The following is a 17,793-nucleotide window of genomic DNA, read 5'->3' as shown; positions in this document are numbered from 1 at the left end:
ATATTGCAGCCGTTATTGTTCATTCTACTTATCAGTTAAAGAAGGGATAATAGCATTATCCTGAATATCACAAACGGTATATGACATCGCTAATATCGGTGCCTAGCGTAGCTGGAGGAATCTTATTTATAATTAAAACTAGGATAATCTTTTTGTCAGTTTCCAAATGGGTATTATTATTATTATTATTATTATTATTATTATTATTATTATTATTATTATTATTATTATTATTATTATTATTATTATTATTGCATGATCTGAAATAAGAACTACTGTATCATTGTTTTATATACCGAGTTGAACTCGTCCAACTGTTTTAAAAACTATGTACTCTTCTCATTGGATAATATATTTTTGTTTCCTCAGTTAGTATCTTGATGACTTAAGAGATTAAATCATCTAGACGCTCTTGCGTAAATATAAATGAATTTAGTAAATTCTTACAACTAACTGTTGTTCTTAAGGAAATTGTAAAGAGAGATTTGTAATATTTCCTGTAGAACTGCCTTTGTTTGAATACTATTTGCATTCATGTCTTGAATAATGACACGATGAGTTACCACTCAATGGCTGGTAATCATTAATTAGAAAATATGTTTGTTTTTTGTTTTTGTTTTTTTCTATTTGTCTTTGCTTAAACTTTTGCACAAAGGAACTCTCTGTCGATCCTCTTGACTGTACGTGATGCCGAGAGGGAAAAGGAACCAGTGACATTTCCTCAAGATTTCGTCTTTAACTATTTCATGATATATCTTAGATACATTTCAAAAATATAATCCACATATAATGCATGGCCAATAATCATGGTCATTCTTTCTATACACGTCATGATTAACTGAATCATTTAGATATTATCATTACTATTTCTATATTTATGAGTCAAGCAGGAGGTATATATATATATATATATATATATATATATATATATATATATATATATATATATATATATATATATATATATATATATATATATATATATATATATATAAATTACTAGATCACCGAACCTAATAATGAAAAGTGTAAAAAAAAAAAATAACCACATAGAGTAAATATGATGAACTAAAAGGTCAAATCTACAGACTATTTAGAAAAGATTAATTTTATCCTGTTCAACCAAAAAAAAATTTACCCGTATTTAAACTTTCGATGTTTCACGTATTCAACAATTTGATTTCATATTTAGTTGCAACTGGTAAAAAAATTTATAATGATGTGCAGTGAGAATCTTCCTTAAAGATAATGCAAGATTTTGCAAGATACAGAAGGAAAATGTCTAAAAAGCAAATAATAGTAGCACTATTAGAAAATATTTTAGAAAGCATTGAATTAATTGAGCTAATTAACCCTATTAAACGATCAAGGATGAAAAATTGATTGATACTCGCAGCCTGTCAAGAATTGAGTCAGATTTTGAAGAATAGGTTGGGAAAAATACTAAAAACATGGCTGAAGAAAACTCTCAGGATTTGAAGGACTACAACAAATATTTGTACCAACCGTGTTTCACACAATTGTACATAATTCCTTTTGTATATATTATGCTTGTATCTTCGCTCTTCCCTCGCACTAAAACGAACATGGAAATTCATGTCTGGTTTTTCCTCTGTAATATTGTCTGTCTTGTGAACTTGTTATGTCCTGTTGCCTTGAGGTTTTGTATATAAGGAGAGTGTTCCACAATAATATAACTCAGTCGTATCCAACCTGCCTTTGAGTTCACACCCTTACTCGGCGCCGTCACATTGGTGACCCCGGAAGTCGACTCGCTCCCACTGCCTTCCACCCCCACCTCCCTCGCCCCTCCATCGTTGGTACTATGACGGAGACGGACTCTACTCCAGCAGTTGGCACTGCGGCCGCCCCATTGAAACTTTCACCGTTCGCCAGCGGAGAAGCGTTTGCTTGGTTTCAACGCACTGAAGTCCACTTTCGTATCAGGGGCGTGACTCGGTCAACCACCAAAGCGGATTATGTTCTCGCGGCGATACCCGAGGACACCTTCCCAGAAATATCCGACTGGCTTTGTGAACAAGGAGACACCCCAATAGCGTATGACGCCCTCAAAACATACCTTCTGCAGCAGTACTCGCCGTCGCCAGCCGCCCGTATAGCAAAGCTTTTTCAGCTCTCACAACAACCGTTGGGGGACCAAAGGGCTTCGCTTGCCCTCAGGGAAATGACCAGTATCACTCGCCTTCAACCTGCCGCAGACGGCTCTCCTCGTGAGGTGAACCTACTCCGTGCCCTTTGGATACGCCGTTTACCTGAACCTGTACGCGCTGCCATACCCGATGTCGATAGTTTACCCATAAAGGACTTGATGACCAAAACTGACGCCCTTATGGACAGCCACTTCAAGACCTCCATCAACGCCTCCACCCCTGACGACGAGGATGCCTATTCAACGTCAACCGAAGCTGACATGAATGCCGTAGGACATACACGCCTACCCCGTGACGTGCCGAAGCGGCGACAAAGCCGACCACCACCCACCAATCGCTCGCGCCCCAACGAACGACTTCTACAGCCACTTACTACCTCTCATCCGCCGCAGTTTTGCTACTACCACTTCAGATTCGGGGCAACCGCGAAGAAATGTGCCAAAGATTGTCAGTGGTCAAAAAACGTGTAAGTAGGCCATCGCTTGTGGCGGTGGCCTCCCGTGTTTCTAATCTTTTCTTTTTACAGGATGCAGGAACGGGCGTGCGATTTTTGGTAGACACGGGTGCTTGTCGTTCTCTTTTGCCAAGGAAACTCTTCAAGGCACAACGTAGTCTGTCTACATCTGCCGACGTCCGCTTGGTAGCTGCCAACGGATCTGCGATACCCACCTACGGTTACGAGAACCTCACATTATCGTTTGGAAACGGTAAATTCAATTGGAAGTTTCTCGTTGCTAACGTCACATTACCAATCCTCGGTGCGGATTTCCTCTCTCATTTCCACCTTCTGGTCGATGTCGCCCACCGACGATTGGTCAACGCAGACTCGTACTTGTCGACACCTCTTCAACCCGCCCCCTCTAACCTCGCTCTCCACATCAGCGCACCCACGGATGCCTACGCCCACCTCCTCACGTCGTACCCGGAAGTTTTCTTCGCCAAACGCCCACGGTTCCTGCCAAGCACGGTATTTATCACCATATCAAGACGACGAGACCCCCAGTCTTCGCAAAATTCAGACGTCTGGCACCGGAACGATTGGCAGCCGCCAAACAGACGTTCGCCAAAATGGAGAAAATGGGCCTTTGCCAAAAGGCCTCCAGCCCATGGTCGTCATCCTTACACATCGTTCTGAAGAAAGACGGCTCCCTCCGTCCGTGCGGGGATTACGGACGCCTGAACATGCAAACAGAACCGGATCACTACCCCCTCCCAAACATTGCCGATGTAACCTCCTACCTGCACAAAGCGAAGGTTTTCTCTACGCTCGACCTCCTGAAGGGGTATTATCAGGTGCCTATGAACCCAGAAGACATCCCCAAGACCGCCATCACCACTCCGTTTGGCTTATACACCTTCAATTACTCCTGTTTTGGCCTTCGTAATGCTGGGGCAACGTTTCAACGTCTCATGGATGGCATTTTGGGGGACCTCCCTTTCTATGTATGTTATGTGGACGACATACTTGTGTTCTCCTCCTCAAAAGAGGAACACCTCCGTCACCTGCGCATCGTGGTCGACCGCCTGCAACAAAACGGCCTTGTAGTCCGGTACGACAAGTGTACCTTTGGCGCCAACGAAGTGTCATTCTTAGGGCACCGTATCACTCCTGAAGGAGTCCATCCCCTCCCTGAGAAGGTAGCAGCCGTTCAGAATTTCCCCGCGCCCTCGACCGTCAAAGCTATGCAGGAATTCTTGGGCATGATCAACTATTATCAATGTTTTCTGCCAGCCATTGCCGCCACTCTTGCTCCCCTCTACGCCTCCCTCAAGGGCAAGCCTTCTGCAATGCAAAGAAGGCCCTATCAACTGCTGCGGCTCTCACTTTTCCTATCCCACACGCCCCTCTCCTTCTCTCCACCGATGCCAGCGACGTCGCTATTGGTGCAGTACTCGAGCAGGTGGTCAAAGGCTCGCCCTGCCTATTGGCCTTCTTCAGCAGAAAACTGTCCAAGGCAGAATCGGGTTATTCTACCTTCGATCGAGAATTGCTGGCAGTGCACTTGGCTGTCCGTCACTTTCGCCATTTCTTAGAAGGTACGCCCTTCGTCATTCGCACAGACCACATGCCTCTGGTGCACGCCTTCACTCGACAGTCTGACGCCTGATCCGCCCGTCAACGCCGACATCTCTCCGCCGTGGCTGAATACAATTGCACCCTCCAATACGTCCCTGGGGAAATAAATCCCGTTGCTGATGCCCTGTCAAGAAACACGTTGGCTGCCGTTTAACTGGGATTGGATTACAACGCCCTGGCTGAAGCACAACGACAGGATCCAGAGTATCAAGCTTGTAGGATATCCTGCACGTCCCTCCGTTGGGAAGATTTTCCCCTCGAAGACTCCAACACCACCCTCCTCTGTGACGTCAGTACTGATAGACCGCGACCTTGGATTCCTGCTCCCATGCGCCGACAGGTGTTTGATTTCATCCACGGCCTTTCACATCCCTCGTGCCGTTCTACTGCACAGCTGCTGAAGGCAAAGTTCATTTGGCACGGCATTTCTAAGGATGCTAAGGATTGGGTCCGCGCCTGTACTTCTTACTAAACTTCCAAAGTACATCGACACACGGAATCAGGAGTGGGCACCTTTTCTCAACCTCAGCGTCGTTTCGCACACATTCACGTCGACGTTGTAGGCCCCCTATCCACATCACAAGGACATCGTTACCTGTTTACCATCATCGACCACTCCACTCGTTGGCCTGAAGCCATTCCCATGGAAACTGCAACGTCCGCCTCATGTATATCTGCCTTACTCTCTGGATAGATTTCAAGATTCGGTATCCCTGAGCATATTACTTCTGACAGGGGAACCACTTTCACCTCTCAATTGTGGATGTCATTAGCGAATCTCCTGGGCATCACCCTACATCAGACAACGGCCTACAACCCCGCTGCCAATGGAATGGTTGAACGTTTTCATCGCACCCTCAAAGCAGCTTTGATGTCCCGCTGCAAGGATTGCAACTGGTTTACTCAGCTTCCCTGGGTCCTCCTGGGACTAAGGACCACTCCTAAAGACGCCCTCGACGTCTCGGCAGCCGAAATGGTGTATGGCGACCCATTGGTCGTCCCTGCCGAATTTTTTCCTTCTACAACCTCCTCCGACGATCTCCAGCGCATACGTCACGTCGTGGGAAAATTTACTCCGTGCCGCCAGACTTACAAGCCCCCAGCGAAGCATCACATACCAACGGACTTGCACTCTGCAACGCACGTCTTCCTGCGCAACGACACCAGCAAGCCACCACTAACGCCCCCTTACACGGGCCCTTTCCTTGTGATCCGACGCAGTCCGAAAGCATTCCTCCTAAACATTCGGGGCAAAGAAGACTGGGTCTCCATTGATCGTCTAAAACCTGCTTATCTTCTGCCAGATGACCCGCCTACAGTTCGCCTCTCTAGATCAGGGCGCCCTTTTTAACATGTACAGTGTGTCATTTTTAGGGGGGGAGCCATGTACCAACCGTGTTTCACACAATTGTACATAATTCCTTTTGTATATATTATGCTTGTATCTTCGCTCTTCCCTCGACTAAAACGAACATGAAAATTCATGTCTGGTTTTTCCTCTGTAATATTGTCTGTCTTGTGAACTTGTTATGTCCTGTTGCCTTGAGGTTTTGTATATAAGGAGAGTGTTCCACAATAATATAACTCAGTCGTTTCCAGCCTGCCTTTGGGTTCACACCCTTACTCGGTGCCGTCACTTATTAAAAGGATAGTGATGTTTTGTGCAATTGTACAAGAAAAAAGACATTTGAAACGTTGATATGTGAAGCTAATGAAACTAACATAAGAAAAGTAGAGATTCCGATATACTGAATTTGATAAAAAACTTTTTTTTTTCATTTCTTATCGACTGGTGCAAAGAGAATAGCATTATCTTCATAAAGATATTGGGACACTAATGCACCCCTTAGAATCCCCTAAGCTTGTAAACTGTGAAGTTAAAGCAGGATAATAATAAAAAAAAAGGTGATGGATTACCTACCATCTATTCTAGATTAAAAACATGGGCATTATGATAGGCATACTTAAAAGAAGTATTAGACTCAAAAACATTAATACAAACTTTTTAGGTAGTCTCTATATAGGGATTTAAGGTTAGATGATCATAAAAACCCAAGATCCATGTGAAAATCAATCTACAAACCAATGAACAATATTTTACTTACAACATATAGTTTAAAGTGTTTGCTCACCACCCCATCGCCACCACAAGAAAAATTTCACATTCTAAATCTTTTGAAGTATTAGATGTAATAAAAATTGGCCGGACTTCTCATGGTTAGAGCTACCATAAGCTCCTTTAAATAATTAAAAAACGTTTTCTAATTCGGTACCAATTACAAGGATAATATCTTCTGGGAACAGATGACAGAACATCCAGTAGAGCTCCCTTTCTTTTTATTAGGTATCTTATTTTTTCAAAATTTAATTATTCATAATTTTTATTTTTATTTTTGTAGTAAAGAAATGTGAAGTAAATAATAACATTAATATTCTTTGGTATTATTATGGTACATGATAATCCATAATTAAAAAATGTTTGGTTAAACGTCGGAAATAGGGAAGACGTTATTTAGATCATTTGCGATCAGGAAAGTTTTTGGAAAAGAAGACTTGGTTATAATTGAGAACTATTTGGAAAAGACTACATAATTTGTGTGTATTGTTAGAAAACAGAGTGACGAGGATAAAATTTCACTCTGATATAGCAGCCTATGTGTCATCAGCGAATAACTGCATCACCCATGATGCAGTTAAAGACAAGTGTGTTACGTTGGCTTGACAGCGACTAAACATCCTTTTGTAAAAGGATATTATGGATTTTTCTTTTATTTTTTTTTCTTTATTTTATTATTATTTTTTTTTTAGGTAAAATTTGGCTCTGTTTGTTGTTTAGGATTTTTCATAATAATAATTACAGGTAATTTTAGCTACTATTTTGTGTAATTCTAATATGATTGAGTTTTTGGGATGATAGCAAATAGTGCCTTAAAAAGCTCTAGAAGAAAATTGCCAGGACAGTTATTAAGTGTTCTTTAACTGTTTGTGTTAACCATGAAGCCCTTGTTTATAAACTTAAACAGTTAAGAGTAGATCGGTCTCTTCTTAGTTTAATTATTTAATTTTCAAGAAATAGATGGCAAAGAGTTGGCGTTGATGGACACCATAGCGAGTAAAGGAATGTGACATCTGGTGTTCCTCAGGGTAGTGTTTGTATGCTGTAATCATAATTATTTATTATCTTATATTATGTTTGTAACACATATTACGAATAATATTAGGAAAATGACAAGTTATTGCGCAAAGTGGTGTTTTGTTGGGCATTGTATGAGGAGTGGTACAGCTGCTGGTCGTAATTTCTCTGTGTGCGTTGATAGGTGTCGACATGTCGGTTAGCCTTCCAGCCAGGTGTGCAAATGTAGACAGAATTTTAATTCATTCCTTTAATGAGTTGTACGTCCAGAGTTTACTAGCAGAGGTGTAAGTCGAGCTCTTTACCGGTTAGGGATGTGTAGGAGCAAAATATAGAGCGCACAAGTGTAAGTTACTGTACTGATTATGTTGTCACAAATTTAGAAGGGTTTAGAAATTTGTAAACAGGAGGTTAGGGTACAGGGCAGATGGTTGTCGATCTGTGACCTGGTCTCCATGTATTGGTGTGCTACTGTCTTAAGCACACATTTGAGTATGAGTTGTTTTCAAATGTATTTGAATGGTTTACTGAACACATTTTAGTAGTTTTTAAGTTTTATTGTGAATAACAACTGAGTTAAACATCTCCATCACTGGAGGAAGCTGTGTTGGTCCACATGACCAATTCTGGTGAAGTTTTGATATGAACTGAACAAATTACTGATATCCAAAATATCGTACACTTGCTTTAATTTGGCTAAGTGACGGAATCGGAAGACACCTGCATCCGGTGACGTCACAAACTTTCACACGAAGAGACAATGTGTTGACACTAAGAAAGAATGACAACTTAGCATCTTACATCCTGTATACAATTTGAGTTGACCATAGCAAATCTCACGGTCAGCTCTTCCAACCAACATGACATATTACGTCATTTGTTTTAAACATGTAATATTACTATTCTAATCATTACATAAGCTCGGCCAGCTATCTCAATTTTTTTTTACAAAAATTTAACAACAAGCCGAAACATGGTTATTAGGTGTGACTGGACATACGTATCATTCATTGCTCAAAACTAGCTATATCCAACTGAGGACGAATGTCCAAATAGGCACATCAAAATTAATAACAATAATGCATACAAAAAAGATATTACCAAAGCAAAAAGAAAAATGCATGATAAAACCAAGATCATATATATGGTACATTGCTAGCAAATGATTACATGGTACCAAAAACAAAACAAATTCTGACTTACAAATGATTCGGTAACTTGATAAATAATAATTGTTACCTTTGTCAGAAACAAGATACTCAATTTTTAGTGCACAAATACGAATTCCTGGTACGTACACGTACCACGGTTTCGTACATATATATATATATATATATATATATATATATATATATATATATATATATATATATATATATATATATATATATATATATATATATATATATTTATATATAGGGCTGATACATTTTATTAGATGCCCATAGATTCTGTTATATATCTTATATATTTTTTTTTTTTTTTTTTTTTTCTCTTTTCTTTTTTAACATTCCGGCTTATATATTTTTATTAGATGCCGAGAGAAAAAAATGATTTATATCCTTTTTTATTTTATTTATTTTTTTAAATGTTATTTTAAATGTATTTTTAACAATGCAAATGTAGAGAATTTCTTTAATTACATATTACTAGCGTACTAATCAGCTTTTCATACAAACATCATCCTGACAAATTACTCCCTTAGCGAATGAGGTGGCCACTCATACAGCTTTGAACTGGATCAGGTAAGGGGTATTGTCAGGGCTATTCAACTCGTTCCTTTGTAGCTGCTTGCTGTGCTGTAACCTACGCCAAACAAGGATGTTCACGGCGATAAAAATTAACGCCGTTACAAATAAACCTGCTAGTAATATAGGGTGAAGAATCTCTTTGTAAGTCGGCGACATGTGGTCCTTTTCGGTAAGTTTCATTAAGCGTTTCGCCACACTTCCTTTATAGGGGAGAGGAAGTGCGGGCGTTGTAGAGGTCCACGTGAAGTTCGCGAAGTAAGCTCGTTCTCTGATGATTGTCCGTAGGCCAGTCACCATGGAATTCGGGGAAGTCCCGATACAGCCATCTGCTGCGACGAAGATGTGGTTGAAGGATGTGGATCCGTCAGGGCATGATACATTGAAGCCGTCCTTGTCGTATCGTATCCACGAGCCATTATTTAGTCTGCAATTGAATTCTTTATTGTCAAAGGGATAAAGCTTATCCAGACAATTTTCACTTGTATGGGAGAGAGCATCGTCTAGCACTATACCTAACTCGCATGAATCCATCAAGTTTTTACGGAATTCAAATGAGTCAGCTGTACATATTTTTCTATCCATTGCGTCTGAACAGTGAGTTAATTGATTTAAGTCTTTAATGACCGTATATGTTTCCTTGTCTGGGGAAATCAATACGTGTCCTGTCAAACTGGATATTACTGGATTTGAGTGATTCGTCATGAAAGTCGGAAATGGTGATATCCTGTAAGATTGCCAGGCATCACAAGAATCAAAGGGAATTGTAATCCTAACCTTGTTATTATCTACGTTTACTGTAATTAGGCTGTAATAAAATTCTAACCTATGTTCGTCTAACAAAGGAACATAGCCTAGTTTATCCCTAGTGTTCTCCAGAACTAATTTTAAGTAACGTATAGGCAACAAATGGGGCGACAATACACCTTTAGTTGCTAACGTGATAGCTTCTACATAATCCTTGGATTTCTCAATGAAATGTGCAATTCTGTTATGTATGTGATCTATCTTTGAATCATAATACGTTAATGTTGCTAACAAATCCTGTACTTCCATAATTTGAACGATATTATCTGAATGTTCATTTAACAAATCCATAATTTTATTGACTGAAGCTAACTGATCCCTTAGTTCTGACATAATCAATTCATCTTTATGAGTCAAGAACTCAATTTTCTTATTTTGATTACTAATTTTAAGACGATTGGAAAGTCCTAAACCTAAACTTGCAACAGACCCAAAGATGCTTAATGCAGCATAAATGAACGGATTCCGTCTTTCTTTTTGTTCGTGTCCTACAGTCCACATCAAAAGGTCATAAGCCAAAGATCCTGTCTCTCCAGTCTTATTTTTCAAGTCATCAGATAGCATCTCTGCAACTTTTAATGTTGATCCAAGCAAACTCTTAGTAGTCAAATGAAAATGTCTCCTATGCAACTCATCCAATGATGCAGAAAACCTTGAAATGGCGGTTCTTAAGCTAGTGACATCATTCTCTTGAAGAAAAATTGCTTGCATATGCACTTCGACAATTACGTTGGTTGATGTAATAAAAATGTCTTCTTGTCTTTCAACTATATTGCCATATTTAAAATATATATTCTTAGTCTTAGAACTCATCCCATACGAAAAAAATGTCTGAGTGAACAATATCACTCCCAACAACAAAAAATTCATCTTGGAAACCTGTAACGAGAAAAAATATATGTAATTACTCCTGTATTAAAAAGAAAACTTTTTAGTTACAAAAATTAAAATTTTTCCTCACTTCTTTTTAATTTCTTATGTAAGACAATGGTACTATTCTCTCATCCGTGGGTTGGGCTACGTTTTGAATTCTAAACCTATTGGCCGTTAATGTTTCCAAAATGTTAAATGGGCCTTCAAACTTAGGTGTTAGTTTATAGTTGAGCCCTTTTCTGACATTGATTTGAATATAGATGTTATCACCCACGGTATATGTTTTAGTTGGTTTCGCTATTTTATCATGATTCCTTTTCATTATGATTTGTGATTCTTCTAAATTCTTTCGAAGGATATCATATCGACTTATACTTGCATTTATACATTCTTTTAAAGGATTTGATAGATTAGTTGTAGGCGTTAATACATGGAAAGGTGTTCTAACTGGGGTACCATACAATGCTTCATGCGGTGACATTTTAATTGATATATGATATGAATGATTCAGAGTACTCAGTGCCGCCGGTATTGCAATATCCCAGTTGGGGTCTGATCCCCCTAGTGTTACCCTTAATATATTTAATATCTTCCTATTTGCTCTTTCCACTAGCCCATTAGACTCTGGGTGATATATCATGGTATTAACCTTCTTTATGTTGAGGAATTCACACAATGAGGTAAGAAAGTGATTATTAAATTCACCACCCGAGTCTGAGATTATCATGTGTGGAATTCCATGTTTACAAATGTAACACTCGTAAAACTTCCTAGCGCATTCAATCGCAGTTTTAGTTTTAAGCGCTATTAGTTCTGTATATCGAGTTAAAGCATCTATAATCACTAAGAGGTGCTTATTCCCTCTGTCTGACTCGTAAAATCCTGTTAACAAATCTAAATGTATTCTTTCAAAGGGTTGATTGGGAACAGGATAAGCTCCTAAGCTAACAGGTGTTTTCGTATGCCCTTTGTTTTCCTGACATGTGCGACAATTAGCTATGTGTCTTTTTATATCTGTAAGCATTGTATGCCAATAAAACAATGATTTGGCTTTCTGTGACATTAATGAGAACCCAGGGTGTCCATGTAATGGATTTGAATGCAACCAATTCAGGACAGTGGAAACAAGTGAGTTTGGTACTACTACCTGGTCGTTAGTTACATGTGGTGTATTGCGGGTTTTCCTTGTCACAGTCCTACACAGAATATTATCTTTGATTACATAATTCTGCTGCTTATACTTTATATATTCTTTTTCTTTATGATTGCCTTTCAAAGCATTTATAATTGTTTCTATTTTCTGATCTTTTCTTTGCTCAGTCTGTAACAATTCAGCACTCCAGCCTAAATCTTCTTGTTCAGATATTGTTTTTACAATAGGCATGGATGTTGATATATCTATTAATTCAGCTAAAGACTCCGTACAAGATGACACGGGGTTGCGTGATAATGCATCCGCAATGATATTTGCTTTCCCAGGTAAATACCCGATTCTTGCGCCAAAATCTTGAATGATTAAATGCCACCGAGTTCGTTTAGGGCTGTGATTGAAGCCTTTAAAGAACTCTGTTAGTGGTTTATGGTCAGTAAGAACCTTAACGGGATAACCGTAAATTATGAACTTAAAATGCACTAGCGAATTAACAATAGCTAGTCCTTCCTTGTCTATTACTGCATACTTACTTTCGGAAGTTCTCAATTTTCGAGAATAGAAAGCTATCGGGAAAAACTGTTTATCATATTGCTGAAGCAATACCCCTCCTACTCCTAAGTCTGAGGCGTCTGTTGCAATGAAGAATTCCTTACCGAAGTCAGGAAATTTTAAGATAGGAGAACTACACAGTTCATCTTTCAAAGTATTAAACGCCTGTTGATGTTGCTCAGACCATATGAAATCTACGCCCTTCTTCGTAAGATCAGTTAAAGGAGCGGCTATTATTGAATAGTTGCGTATAAAACGCCTGTAATATCCACTACAACCCAGAAATTGCTGTATTCCCTTGACATTAGTAGGTATGGGAAAATTACGTATAGCCGACACCTTATCATGGACTACTTTAAGACCTTGGCTTGACACCATGAAACCCAAATATATTAATTCTGTTTTGAAAAATTCACACTTACTAATCTTTACCCTTAAGTTATGTTGTCTTAATCTCTGTAGTACTAGTTCTAACTTACGTAGATGTTCTTCTAAGGTGTTGGAAAAGATTACAAGATCATCCATATAGGCATGCAATATATCCCCTAACAAGTCTCCAAACACTATGTTAATCATTCTTGTAAATGTTATAGGAGCACAACGTAAACCAAAAGGCATCCGTAAAAATTCATAATGTCCCCTGGCTGTGCTGAAGGCTGTGTATGGGATACTATCTTCTTCTAATGATATCTGGTGAAAGCCTTTAAGTAAGTCCAAACTGGTAAGATATTTATTCTGACCTAACAAAGACAAAATATCGTCAGTACATGGCACTGGGAATCGATCAGGGATCGTTTCCTCGTTTAGACGACGAAAGTCGACGCAGATACGCCATGTTCGATCTTTTTTCGGTACAACTATTAAAGGAAAATTATAAGGGCTATTTGATTTTCTAATGACTCCTTCCTCTAACATTTTACCTACTTCATCATTTATTTCATTCTGGAATTTCATAGGGAGTCTGTACGAGGGTACATATATAATTTTCTGTTTGTCTTTTAACCTTATTTGATGCTCGATCACATCTGTTTTCCCTAAGGATCCATCCGTAGTGGAAAAGACATCTGTATATTTATTTAAAAGTTCAAAAATTTTCTGCTGAATTTCTTCGTCTTGAATGTCCTTACTGATTTTATTTTTAATAGATCGTAAAAGGGATTCATCCGCAACTGATTGAGAGTGATTGATTTCAGCAACGGTAAGAATACGATGTTTATAAACTTCTACATCCAAGATATGTTGATTTTTGTGAATTACTAAAGTGTTATTTAAATGATTACAGACTTCGATATTACATTGCTGATGTGAGCCTACTGTATAAATAGCTTGTGTGACAGACAATCCGTTAGTTTTCAAAGTATCTGAAAGGATTAATATTTCAGATCCCGGTAGTGTTTTCTTTATTTGCACTATTAAATTCGAAGGTATGTTTGGTTCGATATATTGCGTGCAAGATGATATTACGGGTGAACGAGAATTCTGCTGGGTCGCATATAATATTTCTTTATTAGTGAGACAAGTTATTGGTTCTTCAACGTACGTTACGGTTACATTTGTCGTCTCCTTTTTATCCAAAACTGACTTTAAAGTATTAGAAGACTTATAGAATTTCCCTTTGATATACACGCCGTGCTTTGCAGGAGCTAAGATAATGTTTTGATTTCCCATAGATGGGTATCCTATAATTACAGCTGGATACATATTAATGTTTTTCACAACAACAAATGTATCGGCAAACGTGCGATTACCGACTCTGAACTGAATATGAGTTATGCCTATGACGTTTAATTCATTATTTCCTATACCTGAAAGTCTGATTCCTGATTTTTCAATCGGAAAGTTCGAAAACAACAAATGATGCGTCTTCAAATCCATAATATTACGTGGACTACCAGAGTCAAAAAATAACGTAAAGGATTTGTGTTCTAAATTTACAGCATATAAGGTTGGCCGTAACTCATTTTGGCTTATTATTGTATGAATTCGTTGCAAATCTACGGGAGCATGCACTGTTTTACTTAATTCGGCCGTGTGTTTCATAGGAAAATCTATTGTCTCACAATTATCTGATAAAACATTAAATTGATTATTCAATACTATTGATGTTGACATAAATGACCTTGACCCAACATCACTCTCTTCCCCTCTAGAGTTAACTATGTGGTATTTGTTTTGCTCTGCACATTCTGAAAATTAGGCTGACTTTGCGAGGTCTGGTTTGACGGCCCAGGCTCAGCGATATTTGAAGAAGTGTTTGTTTGTTTCGGACTCTGAACTGCATTGACATTTTGTTGTTTCTTCTTATTGTTAAAATGAGGATTTTTCTTTTTATTTCCATATGGAACTGACTGTGGAATTGACTGTGTATTTCTAGGATATTGTTGTGTCTTACGCGCGTAACATTGACTATAAGAATGTGATCCTGTGTTGTGAACTGAACAAAATTTCGTTCTACAGTCTGCGCTTATGTGACCTTGACGTTTGCAGTTGTAACACGTCACTCCCGCTACTGGATTATTAATTACGTTCACTGTTTGTGGTTTTGTTTCATTCTTAGCAAAAACTTGAGTTAACACGGGATCGAGATCTGGACACTTGGACATGTGCTTCTTTATCTGTTTATAGACATCCAATTCCGTACTTGCAGGCATTAACTTCTTATCAAAGCACCGCACTAAAGCTTCAGGCAACATAAGTGTCATGCAAGTTAAATACATTAATCGTAAAAAATCTTTCACGGAGATATTATCGTTAGTAACCCAAGTGGAATTACCTAAAATGTCCTGATATTCGTTAAGCCTATCAGCTATGAGAGCTGCTCTCTCAACAACATTAAGCCGATTCATAGTGGCTTGATTAAGTGTATTTCGTAACGTTAACACTACATCCAAAGCTTCCTCACCCCCATAGATCGCGCGTAACCTAACTTTGAAATCATCCCAAGTAACTGCTTCCTGAAATGAAACACCTCTTAAATACGCACTCGCATCCCCCTTAGAAAAATCTATAAAACTTTTAGCTTCTTGTAATTGTACAAAAGGATCTACGATTTGTTTGGCATTTAAATGGGCATCAACGGATGAAATCCATTACTCCACATTTTGTGGCAAGAACCCGTTGACACGGCCTTGAAAAGGAAGGATTGCTGACCTGGCATTTACAAGCGTCACAATTGGAGGAGGATTAGCCTGGCCTACACCACTAGGTCCAGGGGTAGGGCTGACAGGAGGAGCCATGACTGCTGTATTCTTTTTTTTTCTATCTCTTTGACCCCTTTCAATCCTATCAAAATATCTATATGAGTACAGACGCCCACTGCGTAAACGCATATGTATAATAAAATTCCCCCAACAATGTTACTAATCCCAATACATTTCCCCCCAAGAGTTTATGAAAGAAAAAGGAATTAGCACAAAGAAAGAAAAATTCTAAATGAGAATTCGGAGTTTCTTATAACAAAGTGTAGGAATTCACTCACCCCAGTAATAATTGACTAACGACTTGTGATAACTACACTTCACTGCACAAACTGAAATGAATACAAAATCTCTGTACTTAGCTTATATATGAAGTCGAGTCGTCTCTCTCTCTCTCTCTCTTGATGTTTTGTTAGCGATGTCTCGTTCTAGTTTCTTGTAGAATGTAGGTCTTCCTGGATATGTTTTGCAATAGTTGAATGCCAGTCCTTGGGTTTCCTAGGATGTTGATTGAAGATTCTATTTGTATACTAACATATGTTGGTGTTAGCATTTTCGTTGGACTTAGTCAAAATTGTAGATTCTTGTAGATAGTTTTATTTTGAAGTCTTGAAGATCATTCTCTGGTTTCACAGCTTTTATGTTGAAGTCTTGAAGATATATCTCTGGTTTTACAGCTATTTATTTTGAAGTCTTGAAGATATTTCTCTAATTCTTAGAGTTTAACCGCTGTCTTTGAATCCCACCGCTGCCACCATTTATTGGTGTGCTACTGTCTTAAGCACACATTTGAGTATGAGTTGTTTTCAAATGTATTTGAATGGTTTACTGAACACATTTTAGTAGTTTTTAAGTTTTATTGTGAATAACAACTGAGTTAAACATCTCCATCACTGGAGGAAGCTGTGTTGGTCCACATGACCAATTCTGGTGAAGTTTTGATATGAACTGAACAAATTACTGATATCCAAAATATCGTACACTTGCTTTAATTTGGCTAAGTGACGGAATCGGAAGACACCTGCATCCGGTGACGTCACAAACTTTCACACGAAGAGACAATGTGTTGACACTAAGAAAGAATGACAACTTAGCATCTTACATCCTGTATACAATTTGAGTTGACCATAGCAAATCTCACGGTCAGCTCTTCCAACCAACATGACATATTACGTCATTTGTTTTAAACATGTAATATTACTATTCTAATCATTACACATGAACCTGGCTGGGAACGTTAGTATGAATCAGTTTCTTACTGGTGTCATTGATCTGATAAAGCACACATGTTCTAAGTCTGTTTTGTATGTCAGTAAGTAGATCCAGGAGAGTTTTGTTTGTTTTAGATCGCCTTGCCTGGAGAGGGGATGGACGGAGGCGAGAAGCAGCCGCATGCAGTTGCATCACCCGCTAATGGTACCTAAAGGCCATGCAAGTCCTCAATCCATCATAACCTCCAGCAGTGAACTCTCCGATAAGAACAGTTGGGCAGACAGGTAGTCAGTAGTAAGTGAGCAGAAGTCAGTAGACGTACAGCCATGGTAGACTTCTTTCAGATATGGCTGACGTTGGCACTCTACAAGACACCCAATTTCTATCGTTTTGTAATTCATTATTATATTTAACTTAATCGTACCCTTCTGTGTCCTTTCTCTCCGATTGTGCCCTGATAAATTGTTAAAATGTTCAATAATTATCTAACACTTGTGAGAAATTCAAATTATCCAAGTAACTTGAAAGTAAACGAGAAATTCATAGCTCAAATAACTATATAATTGAGGATACTTGTTTTGAAGAAGATTTATGCTAATTTTTTGTCAAATAACTTTAAAAATAAATCTGCTCTACGATGTAAAAGTCGTCATATTTCCCCGATTCTCATTATGCATATTGCATGCCACGGTAGTGGTGCCACAATGGCATATGTTCTTATAGATTTGGAAATGTTAAAGTTGGATATGCTGTATCTTTTGAATTTTGTAATGGAGTTAGTATTATTGCTGTGCTTTCTGTATAAGAATCTGTTTACATTTTATATTGAATTGTAAGAATGTTGCTATGTTGTATAACATAATTATGTTATAA

General features: G+C 38.5%; 1 long non-coding RNA gene across 1 annotated transcript in view; it reads left to right on the top strand.

The window, feature by feature from the left end:
* The window catches only part of LOC137657063 (uncharacterized), a 124,001-nt gene extending 106,427 nt beyond the window's left edge, over positions 1–17,574 (top strand). The window contains exon 3 of the long non-coding RNA XR_011047094.1: positions 17,055–17,574. This is a non-coding gene — a long non-coding RNA (uncharacterized lncRNA). The remainder of the gene's footprint in view (positions 1–17,054) is intronic.
* Positions 17,575–17,793: the final 219 nt, after the last annotated feature.

This window comes from Palaemon carinicauda, chromosome 18 (assembly GCF_036898095.1).
Source record: "Palaemon carinicauda isolate YSFRI2023 chromosome 18, ASM3689809v2, whole genome shotgun sequence".
NCBI classification, from domain to species: Eukaryota; Metazoa; Arthropoda; class Malacostraca; order Decapoda; family Palaemonidae; genus Palaemon; species Palaemon carinicauda.
The sequence above is the reverse complement of the archived record's forward strand: the minus strand, read 5'-3'. Positions and strand labels throughout refer to the sequence as shown.